We start from the raw sequence: 24,649 nt of genomic DNA on the forward strand, positions 1-24,649 counted from the left end.
CAGAAAATGAGCTATTGATTTTCCAGTATTGTCTTAACCTGCAGCTTAATTGAAGGTCAGTATATGTATTCCTGTCAAAGACAGGCTTTTGCTATTCATTGTGGGTGTCTGACACAAAACTCTCCTCAAGAGAGAGAGCGGAGGTACTCTTCAGGCAGTCCACAAAAGGAGAACACGCAACCCAACACTTTCAAATATTCTCTAAGGAAAATTGAGGCATGGTGAAGACAAACTGCAAAGTAATTGGATTAGATGTCAGAAGCTTTACAGAAAAGAGGGGGAAGAGGGAGAAAGAGAGAAAGTGACAGAGGAAAGGAGGTACAGAGAGGGAGAGAAAGGGTCAGAACGAGATGAATGTTTGTCATTGCAAGACAACAAATAAATTGTCTCTTTAGAGAAAGAAGATGACTGCCACTCTCCCTCTGTGGTGTTCTCTCTCTCACTGAGGGATGTAAAACCACAAATTCTCCTTTTCCTATCACTGTAAAAGTGCAGCTTTTATGAATAAAAGTAGCTTGTTTTATTATAAGAAAAATGTAGTATGACAATAAAACAGAAGCTGTCAGATAATAGATAGGAAATAAAATCCACATCTTTTTCTTATTTTCTGTTATTGCACTTGCTTTGTTATCCTTCACCATCCTCCTCTCACAAAGTATCAGATTTTGCAATTTCGTACCTGTCATTCAAGACAATTGAAAAAGATTATTTCTCAAAAAAAAAAAAAAAAACACACCAAAAAAACAAAAAAAACAAACCAAAACCAAAATACTAGATACTTCCAAGTAGATATTTCTAAGACTTTCCAAATCATTTATTAAGATCATACTGCCCCTCTGCCATTAATCTACTTTAAGTCTCTTTCTCCTCCACATTAAATGAATTAATTTTCTCCTATATATGCCAATCAACATAATCATATACTCCTCTCACTTCTACTCTAGTGATTGAAAACCTGGAGACATGAGGAAAGGAAAAAGCTTTATGTTTATTTAGCTTGACATTACAATGAAGCTCCTCAGATGGTGACAGTCAACCTGTTTTGGTAAAATCAGATAGTCCTGTAGTAACACTTCATTTCTCTCAATATAAGACTTTCTGAATTAACTTTAGACTGTTGTTAGAACATGACCCGCACGATCACAAGGATACTGAGCAAAACCAATATTAAGTCATTCACATTCAGTTCACAAGATTTTTTTTGCAGCTGGAAGAGCATAAGGATACTTGGCCTTACTAAAACTTTTAAACATGGATTACCTGGTGGTGAATGAAATGACTGTCTTTAACTCTTATTTGCTCCAGAATGAATGTATGCAAGAGCATATAAAGCTGAAAGCTAGTATTTGTTCATATTTGAACTTTCAAGCCTTTTGTGTTAGGGTTTTAAAAAAATAAGTTTAAATAAACAGATAAAAGCAAACCTAATAACAACCACTGAGTAACATCTCAAAAATCTTAGTGGTCTAAAAGTGTCCCCTAGGAAAACTGAGTTCTCAAGTCCTGGAAGGATGAAGGGATTAATAATTTTTTAAAGGACTAAATTTCTTCCGACAACAGTGTTCTATGGCCATACAGACATAAAATAAAAGGCAGATGTTTTATTCAGCAAGCAAGAATTTTTTTTTTCCTACCATGATTTTATTAAAGTCACACTTTTTATTTGACCTCCAACCATCTTTGGACCTTTCCTGGCTCAGCTCTTTGAATAAAGATTGAATGCATGGCACCATACATCTTTCATAATGTGGTTATCGTATTGACTTTGTCATTGCAGTTTCTGATACTGGATTCTTGCTATCATTTATGATAGCTAGCATGTGGGTTTGAATGCTTATTAACCAATAAATCTGTTCCTTATTTAAAAAAAAAAGTGTGTGCTGGTCTTTCATTAGAAGGGCTCCAAGTATGTGGATTTGTATCCAAACCAGTCAGAGCAATATCTATGACATGCATCAGGATTCTGGGGTTTCTAGCACATAATCTTGTGCTCAGACTACTGCCATAAACCATGCACAATGATGTGGAACAACACAAAAGCTACAGCAGCAGGTGTATGAGATTGGAGCATTACTCACAAACAGCAAAACTTATGAGTCAGCTCTGGCAAGCATCCTAAATGAGCGCTAGTAAAACCTTTCATATGGCATCTTTGTGTACACTATGTCTTCATACTACAAGAAAATATTTTATGACCATTTGAAATAATTTAAATATCTCAATATTCTGTACCTATAAATGCAAGAGACAATTGCTACAAACAGCTCAATGAATACAAAAGCTCAATAAAATGTTTCAACATGTTCACTTAAGAGACAAAAGAGAATTTCAGCTGTATGTAAATAACTGAAAAGGATAAGGTTCTGTTTCTGTAGCTGAAACCAGAAAGAATGGCAGGATGCATCTGAGGACATTTCAAATAGATATAGATAGATATAGACACCTCAAAGAAGTACAAATGAAGAAATATTAATACTACTGCAAAACATTGGAAAATGAAGTTGTTCTGCAACGGGGGGGGGGGGGTCAGGAAAACAGAGTTCCGCTAAATTAATGAGGATTAGAAATTCTTGGCTTGCTCATCCCAGAAAAACAAAGGCTTCACAAGAAGTAGGCTTCTACAAGTTCAGGAGGGTGATAGACACCAGAGAAGTAAATATCAGAAGAATTATCATGGTGGAAGAAGAGCAAGTAGATATAAGCAAGCAATAAATAAGTCTTATAAGACATTAGAAGATTTCCAAGCAGTAGGAGAGGGAGTTCTTCAGTAACTTTGCAATCTTTTCTGCATGTATTTTTTTTTCTGTAGTTTAGATCTTCCCATGATCCTTTCTAGTGAATATGTTCTTACATTAGAAACCCACTAAAATGAAAAAATGGGAGCAGTACTAAAAGAATCCCCAATTATCAAAGGCTAACTGACAGTGGTTTAACAAAAGCAAAAATAACCCAAAGGCTTTGTTTCTCACAAAGTTTGGAAAATATTTTATGAGCATAAAAAGAAGAAAAGGTCTTCTAAAAACAAACAAACAAACAAAAAAAAAAACAAACAACAACAAAAAAAAAAACACAACAAAAACACCAAACCCAAATGACACAGACAGTGATTTTGATACTGATGTGATTTAAAAAACACAACCAAACAAAACCAACTCAACCAAACAAAACAAACAAAAAAAGAACACCCAAAAAATAATCCCCCTTTTGGATACTGTTGAATTAATTGTGTATGTTCAAAACAGAAAAGAGAGTCTTTCTCCCAGCTTTGTTCAGAAGTCTCAAAAGTCGTATTAGCATGAGAAAAGGTATAAACGAATAGAGAGAATGGAAGCCATCCTGAAATTCCTAAATTTTGCCTCTTCATAAATAGATATAGCAAAAATAAAGCACCTGCCTCTATTTCTGAAGGAGGGGGAAATGAAGGCAATATTTTAACTGGGAAACTTAGACCTCAGGCAACTCAGACTACGAATTCCTTTACTTTAGCATTTCTGTCATCTCCAAACAGGCACATCTTTCCTACTTAAATGGATATTTTTTCATTTTTGTTTGATAATTATTTATATGTCACACGCATCATACACAATTAGGAAAACGAAAAAGACAATCATAGGCTTTGAATGTGTTTATGTGTATGTGTTACCCTACCCAGCATATCTATTGCTGTAACAGTTATTGTACTTATTAATTTATTAATTTTGTTTCTAAATGAGTTCTAGTAGAGGTGTTTTTTTTAAATACCAAGGTCCAAATCTTACAGCTAAGAAGATGAAATAAGTTACTGTACTAGTTCTGCTTATCCCAGCATACCGGAGTAGATGATAACAGAGTTTCTCAATCTTCATAAAAGATCATTGCACAATAAGATCATTTGATTTCAGACCATGTCTCAAAAATAGTATATAGAGCACCTGATACCCATAAGACCCATAGCTTCAAGGATCAAAACTAAGCCATGGAAAAAGTCCTTTCTTTTAAGCAGCAGCTTACACTGAGGACTGTGGCATGGAGAAAAGAACATTTCAGAGAGAAGGATACATGATGTAAAAACATTACAAACAGAAATGGTTCCAAGCTCCCTAAATTTTTGTCTGTGGTTTGAATTATTCCTGTAGCTATAACAGCTGTGAGTCACACTTCTTGGTAAACCACAGCCAAAGTTAACTAATGTTACAGAAACAAAGCTAACTGAGAACAAAAGCCTGCCTAAACACCTGAACACCTCAGCTAAAGAAACATGAAGTTCTACATCATGCCATAAACTTGTAGCAATTCCTTTCACAGCAGGAATTCAATACAAATATAAATAGAATACTTCATCTCATTATATTCTCCTGATGGAATATTCATTCTCCTGGGATTACTTATTGCTTCTTTCAAAAATACTTTTTTTTCCTGTTCTGGGCCAAATTGTGAATTGTGATTACTACAGACAGTAGTGTAAAATGGCATTGCAGTAGAGACTTAGCTGCACATCTTTCTAGCTATATTTATAACCCACCACCACCTGTATATTTTGGATTTCATACAACATATAAAGCCCTACAGTGAGATTCTCTTTGGAGACTTCAATCACATACAAGATTGCTTGTATTTTATTTCCAGGCTAACAACTCTGTTCAGTAATTTGTGACAATAGGATTAACCCACAGCATGTATTTTCTGAATTATCATAATTACCAGGGTTTTTCTGCTGTCCAGAGAACACTTTTGCCTCCTTTTTTATTACTTTATATAAACAAAAGATCAAATGGCCACACCTGTAGTCAAGTACTTGGTTACTGAATTCAGAATAACTAGTTTGTATATTTTTAAGGAAGACTGAAGAACACAGACTTATAAACTAGACAACAAAACTGAGAAGCTTAAAAACATAAAAAAATATTTTCAAGTCAAATGCAGCAGAAATACAGAAAACAACCTGTTCTCCGAGAGGTGAACTTTAAAGTATAAACACACACATTCTCATACAAATGCTTGAACTCAAAGTCGCAAAAGGAAAACCATGCAAGAATGCAAGCAGTATCTAGAGACTATGATGTAATGAAGAACAAAAGCACTAGCTTGATTATAATTTTTTTTTATACTACCAAGCTTATGAAATCATTCTGTTGCAGCATTATAAAAATTCTGCTGATATGTCATACCTTCACAGCGGGAGTCGTCTTTTTTTCTTTTTAATTACTAGGAAGCTGGAAAAGACTTGACTTCCCAAGAGAAAAAGGACTTGAAACTCAGCCAGCCATCTCCAAGTGATCCTGCAAAGACAGTACAAGAAAAATTTCTAGACCGTGATCAAAAGTCTAAAAGAAATTACTGGCAATGCACAGAATTTAGAAGTTCCTATTTCCTCTTTTAGACACTGGTACAAAAATCATAGATAACTTTTACTTTTTTAAAATTATTTTTTCTTTTTTATTTTGAAACATTTTCAGGTTATACTTAGTATTTATTTATTTTCTATTTCATCACTCCTCTCTGACTTTCCCTTTCCTACCTCTTCACTTCATACAGCTTTATATCTAACACATATTCTTAAATTCAGGCTTTTTGCTTTTTGGAGTACTTTTCTGCCTTCAGCATGGGCGTGTTTTTGCCTCGTTGAATTTATTAGGAATGCTTTATAATCTACTAAGTATAAACACCTAAGAATATTGGATTTGAGAAAGAAATCCCAGCCCGACAAATTTAGGGAGGGATTTCTCAAATCTTGAGCAATTTTAGGCTACATATAACGTTGTGGTCTCCCTTCACAGCTGTACCAACAGGAGAGTCAGATAAGTTAAATGGAGGGAATAGTGAATGTCTGCTATTTCATACTCCTTTTTTAAGAACAATTTTTTAAAAGTACATAGCTGTAATATTTGAAACTGTTTTTTTGAAACTAAAATATTCATCTAGATAAGATACTTAATGAAACACAAATATATGTTTTGTTGTGTTTTCTAAAGAGTAAAGTTTCTCTTAACAGTAAATAGATCTGAGTGAACTGCTGCACACAATAAAAGTAGTTCATTGTGCCTAACTCTAACAACACTCCAGGGAAAGGAAGGTGGGGACAGGGAGAAAGGGAGATTTTATTTCATTACCATTTATTTACACAGACTCATTCCTTCAAAACTTTGTTACAGTAAATATCAAGAAGGCTTTTATACAGGGACATACTTAACGCCTGTAGGTTTTGGTGCCTGTTTTCCGGGTTTCGGGGCTAAAACTTGGCATTAGTAGTTCCAAAAGGGGAAAAAAAAAAAAAAAAAAAAAAAAATAATCTTTTTACTTCAAGGAAGAATAGTTGAGAAATCTAAGAATAGAGATTTCATCCTAGCTCATATGTGTAAAGCTTTGGATTTTTCATCTGTAGGTATTTTGGAGCAAGTTCACCAGTAACTCTCTGTACAATCTTCTCAGTCTTTCCCACTAAGCCCCCACAATCTCCTGTTGCACAAACAGAACAAAAACACAGCTGTGCTAGTCCAGCAGATTCTCTGTGCTTTTTGCTTCTTCCAAAGGGATGTCTGCATGTTCGATATCTCTCTCTTCTGTTCATTCAAGTCTGTGTCATATGAGTATGACACAGTATTTAACTTTTTTACCCAAGGGTAACTCATTATTCCTAAACCAAGATCTTCAGAAAGATTTCAGTTTACAAACCTCCTATAGGTTCTGTAAACAAATGTAAAAATAATTCTTGGTCACAAAGCAAGAAGGGTGTCAATATGTGTTGACCTACCTATGAAATGATATAGCTTATCATACCTATTATCTAACACATTTATAAAATGCTTTGAGAAGTGCAAATTAAACTCCTGAGTTTTTCTTTATTTTACACTTATCAAACAAATTCTGAAGCTTGTTTTCCTTTTTGAGGTGGGGGAAGCTTTTTACTTAATCTTTGATTTTCATTGAGGGAAAGCCACTATGAAAAAATATTTTCCAGAGTGTACTGATCACCATTATCTGTATCTATGAAGCTTTCTGACGGTTCTTGTGATTTAAAGTACACAGAATCTATCAACACTCTTCATACTTTTGGCAGCCATCAGACTTTCCTGAGCTTGTGCACAACTGTAACAACTGTGTTTGAAACAACAGCCTCCTTAAAGTCAGATGGATCCCTGCCCAGGCTGCTCCCTTGGCTGATTCACTGGAAGAGAAAGTGGAGAAGAAAAAGTGCATCTGGTTTTCTTCATGAAGAATATAGCCCTAGTCCCAGATTTTATTCACATCTATCAACTACCTTTAAATAGGTGAAAGAACATATGTTTGGTGTTACATGTTTTACCTAGCATGGAGTGGCAGAGAGGATTTTGGCAGCTCACGCACAAGACCTGCTCTTGTAGCTGTGCTACATTGGGACTTGTGACACACTGCTTACTCTCCAACCAGCTCAAATCCCACTTTCAACTCCTATGTTCTCTTCCACAATCTCCCTTGGGGCTCCTTAACAGCTCAAGGGTGTGAGGAAGAAACCTTTTCCCCTCAGAAACCAGCTGCTATTTCTTCTTCCTCCAACACTTCTTAGTTCACTGTACAGGAAACCAGGAAAGCAAAAGGAATTCCACAATAGAACAGCACATACAGTGCCTGCAGTTGCAAGTCTGCCCATAGCTGGAACAGCATAACTCTCCCATCAAGCATAGGGAAGATATCCAAGGAGAGATAGCTCTTAAGTATGTTCTCAAGCCATCTGTGAACATTTTAAAGTGCATTCCAAAGCATACAGGAGACTATGGCATCATTTGGAGTGTAAGCAAAATGCATAGCACATGGCTGGATCCAAATAAATCCCTTCTGGAGGGAGGTTAGTAGTAATCCAGACCATTCTTTTGAGCATTATTTTACCTTCCCAGAGCTGTCACTGGTGACTATCAGACTGCATAACTCCATGCTTACAGATAATTATTGAGCTCCATTAATAGCCTTCTGTAGAAAGGCAAATCTTTTACAGGCTTTATTCAAAGCAAAGCCAGGAGAGCCCATGCTGAAGTTTTCCTTTTTCCATCTTCCATGTACAGAAATAAAGCATTTGTCAAGAAAAAGACTCAAAGATGCTACTGAACATACTCCTAAGACTAGAAACTTCTGTCTGAATGAATTATTTTCTTTTAGAAACTATGCCAAATTGGTTTCTTTAAACAAAAGTTTATTTTAAAGGGGGTCCTGCTATGTTCACTGAGAATAAACTCTTACAGTAACAGCCTGTCCGTTGCAGTGAATTGCTGCTTGTCTCCTTGGCTATCATCATTTGCATAATTGTGATTCTTTTCAATAAAAAGGGATTATATAATCTTGGAGAAGCAAACATCATAAAACTTAAATTTACATGAAATTAAAGGAATAAGTGTTCCATGGTAACAGTGCTATTAACTTCTACCAAAGAATAAAGTCTTTAATATTATACAGTCAACGTATTTATAGAAAAATCACTTAGACTATGCTGCTTTTCAAATGTCATGCAAAATTAAAACATCAGACTATACTTTGAAGCAACATTACTGAAATAAATATTAATGCCAACTTTAAATGTTTGTAATAAGGACGTAAGGTTCTCCTGAGGTCATTTTCACTTTTCTTAATTGGAAAAATTTGTACCCCTTGTAAGCACAAAATAGGCAATTGGATTGCAATTTTATACATAAGAGTAAATTTCAAAGTATATGCCATAATAAGTTTTCCATGTCTTCCAGTAGACATATTTGCATAACCCATGCATAACTCAGGTTATAGCAGAGTTTTTCCTGTCAGGGTAACTGGACCATTTATCCCTTCCTTTTTCATGTATGGATTAATTAATTGTATTTGTTCTTATTGCCACTAACATTTGAAATTGCCAAGAGCCCATGGCAGACTAATCTAATTAAGAAAGTGCTTTGTAAGCTGAAGAGGAAAACCAGGTCTGACACTGAAGAGCAACCAACTTAAATTCTCTAACATTAAGTGTCAGTGAATTGTTAAAGAATTCTTCCACAATATATTGTGGCACATTTAACACTCTAAGAATTTAAATAATGCCAAACTCCAGCTTAAAATCACAAAACAGCCACTCACATTTCCTTCCCAGTTGCTTAGCACCTTCCAACTTCCCACAAAGTTTCCAATGTCTGTCAAGTCAGTTACGTTTTTGATATCTTAAGACAATTTATTTCAGTTAAATCTAAATGATGATCTCAATTATCATTCATATATGCAACCTCAAATCAGTCAGTATGGAGACCATAACTCAACACAACCAGCTCTCTTTCAGAAAGAACAGTCTCAAATGTTGAAGAAAGATGATGGAGACACAATTCAAAGCAAAATATTAAACAAAACTGATGACAATAAGCACCTGTAACTTCTCTGAAGGTCTAAAAGCTTGCTGCTCAAGCCTGGTAACAAGTACTTTTCCCTTAAACTTTATATAGTTAAACAGGCATGGCAAAAAATAAGCAAGTTAAATAATCTTGATGTCACCATGATCTGAGGATGAATGAGCCTGTTGCCTCAGCACACCAGGCAGCTCCTCAGCTCTGCACCATGACACGAGTTTTTCCTAGAAAAAGAAGCCCTATTGGCCACATATCAAGGAGCCTTTGACTTCTGGATTATTTTTTAGATAAAGATTGTTCAGAAAGACGGATTAAAAAAAAAAAAAAAAAAAAAAAAAAAAAAAATCACACTGCCTAGGTTACCCACCTAAGCACTCACAAAAGAGTTGGTGTTTAGTTGGTTCCTCAAATAGTGAATGCTTTTAAGCCAGCAATCAGAATGTCCCTGCCTACCCTGCTCTCACATGTCTGTTGTAGAGGATGTGAGACGCTATAAGCGGTGACAGCAAAGTAAACAATTTTATCACAATTCAGTGTATATATTGGAAAATATATCCAGAACAATAAAAATAACTGTATTTATTTTAGGCATGGATCTTGGCTAACACAATTGGCTTAGAGTATAGACAATGCAGAAAATCAGCCTGTGTGTGCTTTGTATTTGCCATTCTCATTGCAGCCAAATATGCTCCTGCTTAAAAATAAGCATCAAGGGAAAAACAGTAACTAAAGATTGGGTGGGGAAATCCTTCAACTACTCATTCAGGACAAAAAAAAAAAATATATATATATATATATATATATATATGTGTGTGTATATATATATATATACATATATATATTTTCTAGTTCTACAACCGCAAAATATTGGAAGACTTCCTTTACAAAGAAATACATTTGCAATGTGCAGTAACACAAACCAAACAAACCAAATTAATAGTAATTCCATGAGTATCCTATCTTCAGTGAAGAATATGATATAGTATAACAACATAATGAGAAATAGTTTCTTATTGAGACAAATTCATATTTAACGAAGCAAAATAAGAACAAGGAAATAACAGACATTCACATCTTGACATTTCATCTTGAGATAAGAAAACATCTACAAGCCTGGAAGAGTGACTTCAGATAAAAACTAACATATGTATGTTATTCATTAGATTGTATTGGACCTCCGGATGCAAAGCAACTTGCATTTATGAGGTAACAACACACAGTGTGTTGGATATGTTAGATGAAAGTTAATGATTACATACACATATTCAGCAACTGTCCAAAAAAGTCTTGAAAGCTACGCTTTTGTTCAGAAAAGTAGTAATACAGGAGATTCTGTACAAACCTTACATGGCATTAAGTATTCATAATATTTATCCTTAAGGGCGGCATATAATTTCTGGTTCAATTTACTGATGTCACAATTACTCTACTAAATAGGAACTGTTTCATTTTTTAAAGCCTAGAGATGCTGTAAATGCATAGCTCAGTAACTTTTTTTTTCTTTGTAACCAGGAAGAAAAGCAACCCCCATCATTGCAAACTGATCTGAAGTGTTTTTCCAAACTTAATCTCTCAATCTGAAATGGGAGGTGGTAGAGGGGAGAGCAAATAAACGAACAAAATCTCCAGTCAGACAAATAATGAAGCAACAAAGCACATTCTCTGGAAGTACAGCTTCATCTCTGGACTAACCTTGTACAATCTGCGGTAGTGCTGAAAAAGAGACAGAAGAGGCAGGCTAGTCTGCTCCCAGAAAGGGGAGGACCAGAAATAGAAGAATTTCTTCTAGAAGTGAAAAGACCGTAAGTACTAAGATAAAGTTACACCTACGCATACTATTGTGCAGAGCACACTGCGCTCCACAGGAATGGCTGCAGTTTTCTCAAAGACCTGACAGTGAAGTTAAGCTCTTGCATTACTACCCAAGAAGTAATAATTGTGATAAAGCCACCAGCAGTCAGAACTCGATGAGAACCCAGGTGTTCTCATCTTATCTAGATTTTCTCTAACAGACAGAGTTCTGGACAGACTGTCTTCCCTTTGAGTACAGATGGTTGAAACTAAAATAGCTCTGACAGTTCATTAACATTTTGGGGACAGCTGCTTTCTGTCTGTCCTTTCTGTCTGGACTGATTTTGTCCTTTGCCAAATACAGATCTGTACCTCACTTAACCCTGACAGACACACTTGGCAACTGGTTGCTACTGGGAGTCATTGCTGTACCAAGGCATTCCTAAGTTATGCATCACCCTCCGCATTGCCTGGCTCAGATCAGGAGCTGCAGCACAGAAACATTCAGTGAAAAACATGCACATGACCGTGTGTCTTCAAAAGATGCGTATCAAAGTGCTTATGGAAAACAACCTCAGAAATTGTTACTGTACTATAGGGTAATGCTACACTATAGTATAAAACGTAATGAGATTTATATATAACTATAAATTTCTGAGGACGTATTAAAATATTTTAATGAAATAATGGAACAAGAAAATGACTGTTTGCTTTAGTTGAGAAAGGACAGCATTTTTTTTTTAAATGACACTTGCATGATCTGTAAAGAGAAGGAGCCTTCCAGGTCCCTTCTCTCAGAGGGACATAAAGTGAGAAATTATAGTACGTAATCTAAAAACTGTCACATCCACTGTCCAAGGAAAACACTTACAAAGGGCTGCATTGGAAAGACAGCAAAGGGAAAACAAAGAGTGAGGTCAGAACAGCTCCACATAGACAAATTATATTTAGTAACATTTACTGTGAAAGTTGGCAGTTATGTTTCAGGTGATACAGCTCTCAGTGTTGACATAAGGCTTGCTATCAGAGTAGAGCATGTGAAAAAAAATATTTTCATGTTATAAGTGCAGAAAAAACAATACTGGCTGGTAGAATAAGTTTCTTTTAATTTTAAAAAGGGAACCATTTTCTCATAGCTGGAAAAAAAGATTTCAGGTTTCAGAAGATCCTTCTAGGTGTACCTATTTTTAAACATACTGAGAACAAATAAGCCTGTTTGAGGAGCCATAATTTCTTGTTTCTTTTTGTTTGATATTTTTATTTAAACATTTTGTGGTGAGAAATTCTGATTAAGCTTTATAAAAACATACAGCTTAACACAAAACCTGAAGTCTAAGGAAGTTTTAACACTAAAACACCTTATTTCCACTTCAAATAACTGTTTAGCAAGTATTCTACTCAAACTTGACTTTATGATCAATTACTGTTACCAACCCAAATTAGTGTTCAAATATGTGTCTCCATGCATTTCACTGTATGGTACTATGCAAGGCATACCATATGAGACAATGTTGCAAGGAATTATTCCGATTGATTATTTTATTGGAAAAACAACTCTATAATCAGTATCAAAAATGTAATAACTATGAGCAGAGAAGCTGTAAAAGTTCTACTAATGAACCCTCAACAATTCACAAGTACTGTAGAGTGTTTCTTATTAAAAGAAAATTTTTAAAAAGACAAAGACACACCTCCCCCCCCCCCCATCCCCAAACCAAACGAGAAAGTGAATAAACAAAAACCAAACAAGCAACCTCCCCCAACATCAGCCCACACCCCAAAACCACACCAGAACCAGGGCCATTTGTCTGGAAATTTAAACATCTGTGGCATATACTTATTCGCAAACTTATGTAGAATATTAGCTGTACATTACACTCAATGTGTGATTTTAAATAGGTATTAAGATATAAGAATGAATGTAGAGTGCTTAAATGTGCAGCAAGCCCAGTATTACATGCAGTCACTGCAGACTGCATAGTAGCTGTATATCTTCCCAACTTCTAACAAGTTAAATATAAGTTATTGCTGCCACCAACAGGATGTTGCTAAGTACATTTTATCTTAATATTTCTTAAAATTTGCCCTTCCATACAAACATCTGTATGCTTGCATTCAGATGTAAAGGCTACTACTGATATGAAATTCACAATCAACAATGAAAAAGCTGTACAGAAAATAATTCCACATTCCCTAGTAAACCTGAGAAATGCATTATTTTTTCTCCTTATGAAAACAGCCTAAAAAAAACAAACAGCCTACTGTCACAGGTTCAAGTCAATTGTTCTAAAATACTGCAACAAAACTCATCACCCAGACAACACAGAAAAAGTAAGAGAGCCTGTAAAGCGGATGAAGGGTTCAATCTGGTGAGCACCATAAAAAGTAGCAATGACACTATCTGAAGTTTTTACAGTGGCCTATATACAGATAATACAGCTGTGATACAACCATGTTTAGCATAAAATGATTGGAAAGAAAGCAAATTTTGGGATGAAAAGCATTACTGATGTAGACAAGGGGCTCTTCCTTTTCATATTGTCCTGTTGATATGGCCTTGCTTGGCATATATGTGTTCGCTTACCATGGAGAGAGGAGCAGAGAAAGAAAAAGAGAGGGCGCTATCTCTGGCATTTCATGCAATAGACGGAGGGATGCTTCACAGGTGACACTGTGCAAGCTTTGGAGAATGACAGAATATGGATGAGGAGGTGCCTGGCAAGGCACCTTGCAGATCCCACAAAAAAGAGGAGCATTAACAAAAAGCCCTATATTACAGCTGCTATGATACACTGATAAGTATCAGCACTAGCGAGATGATAGCAAAATTATTGTGTGTAAGAACAAAGCTTTGACAAGACTAGCAGATTCATAAACAAATCAATTCTAATCTGCTGAAAGGTCATCTTTCCATTAAGACTGAATAGGAATGAGATTAAATTACATGGTTGGCTACAGACGTCTACAACAGGGCACCAAATAAGAAGAAGATTAGGAGCTGAGTTGCATAAAAATTGCAGAGTGATACTCCATGGCTTTGCTCATGAAGCTGGCTAGTGATATTTTAGTGAGGCCAAGTTTGAAAAGAACCTTGGTGGTTAAATGGGAATATCTGACTAAAGAAGTACTGTAATGATAGCTCATTCTATTCTTAAACAATAAACATTTATCTATAATTTAGGTCCAGCTGATGAAACCTGCAATGGCAAGATTCAGCGGTAGTGGATAATTTTCTGCCCTTTTGCTTCCCTGCATTTTTTTTCTTGTTAAATGCTTTATTGAATTTCTGGTTTAAAGAAGGAGACCAATTACAAAATCTACAAGCTAAACATAGAAGCAAGGGGTGTGCGTATTCAGCTATACTGGGCAAAAGGGAGGAAAAGCGGGAAAGGGACAGAACAGAAACTTTGACATCAGTACCAAAAACCCTCACAAAGATGGTTATATGCCCTACCTGAAACGATAAAATATGAGGAGATACAATTAGCATCCGGATTACTCAAGTCACTCTTGTCTCTGGGAAGTCACACAGAAACAGGACCAATGCAAATCAGTCCATGTTGGATCCTACTTTGATTTCAGCATTCCCTTTGAAGGTAGAAAAGCACTTTACAAATGACGGCAAGAAAATGATTCTTCACTTCTGCCCCAAGACCATGTTATTAGACTACCTTTCTCGAAGATAAAAATAAAGCAAGCAGATAGATATTTTTTAAAAACCACTAAAATAATTTAAAACAACAGCAAAAAATATGTTATTATTTTAAAGATGTTTTTCTAATGGCTGCTTTAAACAAGTAATTAAATACTTTAGCTTAATTAGCTTATACTGACACCTATTGGTAGAAAATAATATTTGCATGTTCCATTATCAATTATTGCTTTCTCTTTAATCAGGAATTTTTGGTTTGCACCTTTCCCTCTTCATCAGGAGTGTTTTCCACTGCTCTAATTGTCCTAACAGTAATTTTATACTGAGAATAATAAGGGGGAAACCTGCTGTAATTAATATAAAAGGGTAGTTTTGGGGGGTTGTCTTTTTAAAAATAAAGTATTCTAAGAAGTTTCTTAACTAATTTGTGCTTGTGCTCAGAATACCTGCAGAGTACACTCAGTGAGATGGGACAGAAATCAATGAAAAACGGAAAGGTTTTAAATGGAAGCGTAGCATGCCTAAATCTTCGCAAGCAAACCATCTACAGCAACTGTAGCAGAGATAATTGACAATTATCCTTTCAATGGTAATTAACTAGAAAAGTAATGCTAAATAGAATAAACAAAGAAAATTGACAAACAATAAAATAAAATAATGAAATAATTATTATGACAACTATTTCTGAATGAGACTGACGTGGAAATGGTTTTCTAGTTTTCTTTTTTTCTCATTATTTGATTATGGATCCAATTATTTATTTAGAAGGGTGAAAACTCAGCTCTTCAATGGCAATTTATTTAGCAGATCTTATCAGGAAATTAAAATGATTTCAAGGATCTCTGCAACCGTGCTCTGAATGCACATCTCCCTGTACTGAAAGCACATCACCTCTGAATCTGTGTCCTTGTTTGGAGATGCTCTTTTTCCTCTAGGGGCTTAATAATATTTGAGATTATTAAAAAACACATAAGTTTTGAATCCTACTACTTTTCAGTTTTGCAATAGCTGTTTCCTGTTTTTCCTGGAGACTTAATTTTTGTCTCTACGACCCCAAATTTCAACTGCCATAAAGGTCAATAGTCAATTTAGTTGCTTAACTAGAGCCTTCTTGTGCCATTTTACATGCTTAAATGTAGCCTCCAGCTGCTGCTCCAGAAAGCCACTGGTGTCCCATCCATCCTGTCTCACACCTGCAAGCCTCACAAAGCTGTCCTAAATGCTTATAATATTAAAAAATCGACTTCAGATTTCAATATATAGACAACTGAATTTCACACTTAATGTCCAGGACAGAGTTACATAGTTGCTTCTAGTGTCATCTTGTACTGTCAGCCATGTGAATAGCTAATAAAGAAATTGATGTAAAGCCCTGAAGTTTCATGGAGTTTCTGTAACTGCTCAATTATTTATCCCTTCCTGCTGTCTCTTCTTCAAATGGATCATTCGGCCAATGGAATGAATCAACTTAAATAGCTGAATTGCACACTCCAACAAATATTATATTGATACAGAGAATTTAGCTAATTTTTAGAGGCTAATTGCATCTATTACACAGGACCTGGCAAAGCCAAGTTAAAAAAAAATCTGAAATGCATGGAATGTTTTTATTGAACAGTACTGGCCAACTCTAGCAACAAAAAGAAGTGCAGGGAAGGAACAGTGTCTACTAGACATTTTGACCATATCTTCTTTCACTTTGAGCTCTGTAAAGATGCCCTAAGCACACATCTTTATGGTATTGTGGTTGTGATTTCATTTCACATCATAAGCTGCTATCAACACAGCCTTGTCATTGCAATTTGTCACACATAGTAGCATGAGCTTTCTCTATCTCACTGAAATTTTTATCTCACTAGTCACAATCACAGGCTGCTAGTTTAAAGCAGAGCTCTCAGACATTATGAGCAGATGAAATCACAAAAGATAACATTAATAGACATTGCCACCACCATAGAGACAAATACTATAGCTTTTCTGGAGGTTATAAAATCAAAGCTACGGAATAATAGCCAAGCTTTAACATATGTATGAGTGGGAGAAGAAAATCCATACAACATTCCTGAAATTTTCATGAAATTTATGCAATGATGTTTGTGCAAAGTACGAAGTTTGCTTTTTATTTCTTTTATATTTTTTACTGTCTCCCCTCTTCCCTCTTCACAGAGGCAGTCTCAGGGAAGAAGCTTTGTTCATTCTTCAGGTCTTGATTTTCTAACATTATTTTTCTTTATCATTATGCAGATTTACTCTGATCATGCCCTACTATACTGTGCACTGCTAAAGACACAAGCCTTAAGCCAAAGATTTTAAATCAATCAAGGAATCAATGAACGACAGGGTTTGTTCTAATCTATAACATATGAAGAATTCTTAAGAACAGAGACCTGTGTTTTGTGGGTGTAAAATTCCTGCCATACTTCAATTAGCATGCACACGTTTGATTATTTGTCAGTTATTCTCTTTTCACAAATCTATTGCTATCTATTAAATGAGTTTTTTTCCCACTTGGATCACACAAAACCAGCTGAAGCATTTTATTGAGGCTTACTGAACTAAAATCAGCAATCCCACCTATGCCGTTAGGCTTGCCTTGATTACAAGCTCCTAATTTCTTCTGGTTTCAATTGAAAAGGTAATTATTGTTAGTGGGGTAACTTCTGATGATAGCCATATAAAGTAAAGGACTAAACAATCAGAAATATTTTAGTTTCTACCTCCCATTAATCTTCAATTGTTTTTCTAGACTAGACTAAAGCATTAATAAAAGCTTTTTGTCCAGAAAGCATTTTAAAAGAGTGGGCACCCTAAAACATGTAAACATGTTAAAATAAATCCTTGTCTTGGGTAAACATGTCATGCTTACTGAGATATGTAATTAAAGACAAAATATATGTAACTGCTAAGTGCTACTGAATCTATAAACAATCAGGAACAGTTTGCGTTGTCTTGTTTTCATTTATGATCTACCAACATCATTTTTGTTCCAAATTCCTTTGTTAAAAACTGTTCAACAGATATTTTCATTTCAATTTAAGTCAAGCAGCTTATTCTTCAAAAAGAGCTTCTAAACAGAAAATAGCCAGTTTGTTTTTCTCTGTTTTGTTTGTTTGTTTTTTACTTTCACTGAAGAAAGAGTACATCAAAAAATAAATTGAGAAAATATTTCCAAGCTTGAAGCAAAAACTAAACCAGCCTTCTGTGAAAAGCCATTATAGATACAGTTGTATTAAAGAACAAAAAAGTAAAACAGAAGAACAAAAAAAGTACTGTAAGCATATTGGAAAACAAACAAACCAGCCTGAAATATTCTGCTTTGTACATTATTGTATCTGTATTTGTTCTACAGCACACCAAAACAGCAAAGACAGGAAACTATTTTGTTCTTTAAGCAAACTGGCCACATTCTGCAATCGAGATTCAGTTTAGATACAATTTATTATATCAAGAAAAGGGGTTAAGACTTCCCTACCCCAAGTGGATGCCCTGTGTATCCAGTAATAACAACTAGAATTTTGAGTAGAACTCTATGATAACAAAGTGTTTTCATTTTAGTTCTATAAATGACAGTTCAAAAGATACCATACCTATGCCTAGTTACACTTGATGAAGTACTTCAAAAAAAGAAAAAGTTTAGCTCACAGTCACTTGATTTGTCACAGTCTGAAGCTTCCTATTAAAGTGTTCTTGACAAAGAAATCAAATTAGCACTAGAGTTTCTGAGAGTTCGGAACTTTTTTTGCTACCATGACATTTTTATGTAATATAGTTGGATTTATTCCAGCTTTTGCTTTCTTTATCATTGTCTGCACTGTAAAAAAAAGATGCTTATCAAAGAATGTACAACCTTTAAGTTTACTAAAAAAAAAAAAAATAGGTATTTGAATGACTCAAGTAAAACTTTTGAGACCCTATATTGGATTTTGCATTCTCTACAGAAAGCTGTCACTTCTGAAGTAGCTTAAAGAAGACTAACTTGGTCAAAACTTGGTCAAAAACCACAGGTTTTTAAACACGCTTTCCATTGTTGTGTGTAATAACACATGCTCATTCTTATAGAAATAGGATTATAGAAATAGGTCACATTCAGATAACTCTATCAGACAATTTAAAAAGAACTGCCAGGAAAGGCAATGACATATATATAGAACTAGTACTGACATTAATTATCTCGATTAATTCTATGTATTTCTTTTCCTCCCGCTGATAAAATTGCAGGTGTTCTAATAAATAGAAGCCAAGTAGATTTTTCTAAGGAGCACCTAATGTAAAAAATTTTACATGAGAAATAGGTACCATCCTCAAGACTTGGCAAATATGAATGAGGTTTCTTGGTATGTGGAAATACTGTTCAGTAAGATTAACTGTTCAGGAGTTTAAGATCATAAGGATAATAAGTTGGAAGACTGGACTATAGGAAGTTTGGATGTTTAATCCCCTAGGCAGTTAAAAGATGGAGGGGTAGGAGTATGTAGAAGTAGCAAGTTTTCTTGTTCAGAAAATCACCAGTAATTCAGAGAACTTTTCCACATACATTTCCTTTTAAGATAAAATTAGACATTCCCAAGAACATTAAAAATAATAAATAATCAAATAGTAAGAAAGACACATGTTTAGTGTTCAGCTTCTACAGAAAAAAAAAAAAAAGTAAAGCAGAAGTCTTAACGGAAGGGTCTAATCTTGAATAAGAGGAAAAGATTATTTTATTCCAGACTATCTTTAGTCTATAAACTCTGGAGAGAATGGGACCTCAACAACTCAGTCTGTAAAGACAGAAAGTGATCGATACTTCTCTGTGGAACCTATTCGAGATGCTACAGCTGTTAAAGATAAAAGTTTTAATTAAGAAGGAAGACTTTGAAGAGTGAATACATATTTTCACATATTGTTTGTATTTACACAAATAGAAAACGTAAAAAGTATTATGAAGCACTAAGGCCATTGCCAGGTAATAAAGATGGTGAAAAGGTCCCCAGCAAACTTAAAGTAACTCCCAGCATCTGAAAGTCATCCTCTCTGCAGGTTGCATAGTACAGTATATTTTTCCTGCACCAAAGCAGGTAGTGAGGAACTTATTAATGATGCCAGGGCCTTCAATAATGACAACAACGTTTTCCCTCAAGCACCACAACAGACAATATAATATATGAAGGTGCAGAGGCTGAAAATATCCAGGCCTCAAGCAAGTGGTTTTCGTTCAATTGTTCAGAAGGTTCTTGGCATTGTTTCTATACTCCCATGTGAAGCTTTTAGCTTCTTCCATTTGGTAACATTATATGACTTAGGGGAGCAAGTCTGAAGGATTTATACCAAGATTAATGCCTCCTGCAATAGCTAAGAGATAAATGCATGGATTTTTAACAATTTTATTATACATGTTGTTCTGCTTCCAGTACACGTTAACTGGATACAGAAGCTACAGTCAATGACTGTGCCATCATGCTCCAGCTACACCTTGCCTTATCTCACATGCAGGTTGCAGAAATACCAGTATAGGTGGCCCAGTTCAGTTTGCCATGTGGATATAACATGGCAGAAAACAAGCTGTGAGGTTGAGCAGCCAGTTCATGGAATGGGGATGCAACTGTGAGAGTCAAGGAGGATGCAGTTTTTAGGATCACCGCTTCCCCCGACCTTTGTCCATTCCAACTCATCCTGCTGAAAATGGACGTCTTGTCTCCCTCCTCTTTCCAGCCATTCACTTGTCTTACGCTAAAGCTTATTGCCTGTACTGTGTGGTACAGTTCAGGAGCTTGTTGATCTGGAGGAACACTAACTGATCCAAACTAACCAAATATGACTAGTTTATTTCATGGCATTGGTTAATTGTAACAAATGTTAGGAGAAAAAAAAAAAAAAAAAGAGCACCACATAAATATGATGATGCAACTCATCCTTTTAATGGATATGCTGGCTATAGCACTTTTAAAAATCTTCAGCGCATTAATAAAATTGCTGAAAAGTTAAACATTGATAACTGCTTATTTTTTTACTAAGAACCTTCCCATCCTCTCCTGCATTACAGGAAATGGTTTCACCTTCTTGATGCTTTTTCCAGAACACTGATAGAAAATGACTAAAAGTGAATCAGTTAAAAACTGAACTAATTTTTTCCTTCAAAATTTATCTACTTATTAATTGCCTTCTATTAAGGACATTACAGTTTAAAGTCCTCCCTTATCCTAAAAGTTACGGCAATAAAATAGTTTGCAATCAATTTCATGAACGACTCAATTTTTTTTCTTTCAGATGTGATAAAAAACCAAACTTGACTCATTCAAAAAGTCTTCCAGCACAACTCCCACACCCTGCTGGCAGAGAGATAAATCCTAGAAAAAGCCAGAGCAATAAGTGACCTTGATATGCTTTCAAGATCCAGAATATTAATGTTAATGAGTTACTGTTAACTGTAAAATACTGAGCAAAATTTTGCATCTCTTGTATCACCTCACCGGTTAAAAAAAAAAAGTATCATAGAGAGGATAACATCCTAATTCCATAAACTAAAATGATCAAGTGTTGTGCTTTTATGCTTTTAAAATCTTCAAAAACTTGATCGCATAGTTATAGCATACAAACAGCTTTGTAAGTATCTGGAAATAATCCATAATGCCAAATCAATTGAAATATTGTATTTTTACTTCAATTTTATTTGTACTTTTTTTACTGTGTCATATGAGACAGACTTCAAATTTGGAAGTACAGAATTCTAGAGTAGAAAAAAATTATTTTAGGACAGTACTTTTATAAATAATATCATTTTCTATTTTTTTCCAGTTAAAAATAAATAAAATAAAAATTAAAAAGCACAGAAGATTCATTCACTCTGGAAACTGGTTCTCTTATGTAGAATGTAGAAACATTCCCTTGTCATAAGATAAACATTTCAAGTTTTTTTTGGTTGCAGATTTGAAGAAACAGTTAAACTTCACTACATTTCCAAATCCATGAGGTATTTGGGGAGACAAAGGGAGTCCCCAGGATGTTACTTACTCTAGGAGACCAGAGGTGCAACTATGGGCTCAAGGACTTCAGGCTCCTTGCTACACGTACCATGTTAGCACCTGCCCCTATTCAGCTACTAGGAATCATAAAACAACTTTTATTCCCGAAAGTGAATTACAATCTGGTTTGTCTTTACAAACCTAAAAATAATTAAATAGATAAAGCAATACAGTGTTAAGGGGATGCCTCTCCGCTGATGAAAAACTTCAGCAAACAGAAATCAAAGCTAAAAGGAAAAAAGCTTGCACTTAAGAAAGCAAAACCTGCTAGTGCAATAATCCTGTTATTAGATTATACCTCTGGCAACAAAGAATATCCTCCATCTGGATGGCTCAGATGGCCTTAAGTACTTGATAAATGCATTTTCCAATCTATAACTCCAAAGAGTATAATAATTACATGTCATTTGGATTTTCTGTAACTAACTTAATAAAATCTGGGAGAGTTCCTTAGAAACATGTTGCTTAAGCTTTGGTACTTCTGTATAAATTTTGGTAAAAATGTCTCTTGCTGAAACACTAGATTAAAGTATCTGAACTGTCCAAAGGTGGTGTCTGGAGAAATACTTCATTTCTGTATGAGTATCAATGGATGTTCCTGTCTGTATTAACACTATCAGACCAAACAAATGTCATTTATTTGTAATATGCATTACAACAGGTGGATCTGGTCTCTCAGAAACATGTAAAAACTTAGGCTCTTGCTAGTGCAGCCTAAAGACAGAAACAAAATAGAGAAAATCAAGCTGAAGAGCAGATGACACTCAGTGAAGTTGCAGCAGAAGACCAAAATAAAATATGAGACAACATTTTAAAAACAAACCAGCATACTTGTAAAATAGGTATGCTCCCATAACGACGCTGTAGTTCCTTTGGTGGCTACAGAAAGTTTCTGGCATGTAAAACAGCATAAAGATAAATTTTCAAGTCAACTAGAAGCCAGCTTCTGCACCAGAAATAAAGAACTCTGCTCCAGCCACATTTAATTAGCTTGCCTGATGAGGTCTTTTAACACAACTGCTGATCTATTCACCTACATTACCTTTCAGAGAAAATATCAAGTACATAATTTCCACTTTGTTTAAAAAAAAAAAAAAAAAAAAAAAGCTTGCTCTTTTTCTGTGAAATAGAACACCATTTGACATTTTGAGGCAAGTCTGGAACCTCCTGAAAGGAACCTCCTTTAGGATCTGGTCTTCTCAACTAAGTTTACCTTCTGGGAATTTTCACTAACAGTTAAAATATATAAAACAAATAATCCCAACTTTACTGTAATTATAATTATACGTAGTATGAGTAGATGACATGAATAAGAAGGGCTAGAATAATCACCTATCAATGAGTATGTAGTATAACAGAAGAAATTGCACATAAAGAATTTCCAAGGCCAGAGACACACTTTAACAAAAGCTTAGTCTTATGATTCAAGACCTCTAAAGTAATTAACAAAGTTAAAGATACAGCCAGTACCTTACTCCAGCTCAAGGTGATCCTACAACGGAGGCATGTATTAGACAACACATGGAATTTTTCCACCAAGGGCTATAGCTGGGCTAAATGGGCAGTATACAGAATTAGCTGGACAGGAACAAGGAGAAGAGGGAAAGCAGCCATAACTGAAGCACGCTGAGAAGCTAAAAGCCAGAGACGAGACTCCTTTTCTTACCTGGGAGAGTTAGGAACGCCACTCAGACTCAGAAGTAAGTCCTCAGATGGTCAGGGAAAGCTCCAGCAGGCTGACCCTCAGGAGGCAAACAAAGGGAAACTACAGCTGAAGTGCCCTGAGGCCCCTCCTAGCCTCACAGGTGCTTCCTATCCAGTTGATTACAACCTAAGCTGGCAATCTGAAGGCCCTGTTATTTTTGTGTCCTATACAATACCTATCAGCTATGACTTACCTTAAAGCTTACTTTCAATGACTTTCATAGAGCTGGCTGGGCTTAGCCAGGAAAGTTTGGGATTTGATGTGAGTGAAATTCTAAAATCAGGTAAAATGGGAATTCAGACTGTAAAACCATGGATGCTTTTTTCTACCCTTAAATTTCCTAAGTATTATGTTCATTAAGAAAAAAAAAAAAAAAAAAAGATAGACAATAGGAAAAAAAGGAGAACTGCCAGTGAACAATACACCTTCCTTTAGTATTCCAAAGCTTGGTACCACAAACGAAGCAGAGTACTGAATACACTGAAAACTACTGATAATAAAATTGTGATACAAACAGCACAGTTTGTTTCACCACTTATAGAATGAAGCATACAAAACCAATCAAAATAAGATAAACACTGAAATTTGTCTTGTGAGTAGAGGCACTCTCAAGCTACAAAAAGAATAGCTATAGGAAGAGGGAGAAATAAGCCTAGGATAAGGTTAAAACCCATCTTTTTCTAAACTTGGCCCAGTGATATCCCTCAATAACCCATTTTAACAGGTACACACTGCATTGCCTCATATAATGCACCGAATAGGAAACACACCTTTCATAGACCAATTATGTCATTTTAAGCTTGTAAATAATAACACATTAAAATACATGACTGGAAGTTCAAGTTCAGGTAAGCATCTAGAAACTGAAATGCACTATTATATCTTATTCTATTCCCCAGTATCTTCATAATCCAACAGGAATCCTAACAATGGCAAATTATTTAGAATACAGCTTATTAAAGTCTGAGGCAGAAATGACAAAGCTATCTACAAATACATTTTATTAAATAACTTAGGTGCTATTTTAATATGGATATTAATCATTCCCTAATTTGGACACATGTGTACACATATACATCCCTGTTCATTTTTGCCTTGCCAAATAAAGAAAAACACAAGTAGAAATGAATTAATGGAAAAGAAAAAATCTAGGTTTTTTGTTTGTTTGTTTTTGTTTTACTCCAAATTA

The 24,649-nt window shown here is 35.1% G+C and overlaps 1 long non-coding RNA gene across 2 annotated transcripts in view; it reads right to left on the minus strand.

Annotated features, from left to right (window-relative positions):
* The window catches only part of LOC110362874 (uncharacterized), a 91,463-nt gene extending 67,112 nt beyond the window's left edge, over positions 1–24,351 (minus strand). For both annotated transcript variants that reach the window (XR_010475689.1, XR_010475690.1), the window contains exons 1-2: positions 23,422–24,351; positions 5,148–5,258 (exon numbers count right to left, since the gene is read on the minus strand). This is a non-coding gene — a long non-coding RNA (uncharacterized LOC110362874). The remainder of the gene's footprint in view (positions 1–5,147; positions 5,259–23,421) is intronic.
* Between the last annotated feature and the right edge of the window lie 298 nt (positions 24,352–24,649).

Source organism: Columba livia, chromosome 12, assembly GCF_036013475.1.
Source record: "Columba livia isolate bColLiv1 breed racing homer chromosome 12, bColLiv1.pat.W.v2, whole genome shotgun sequence".
Taxonomy (NCBI): domain Eukaryota; kingdom Metazoa; phylum Chordata; class Aves; order Columbiformes; family Columbidae; genus Columba; species Columba livia.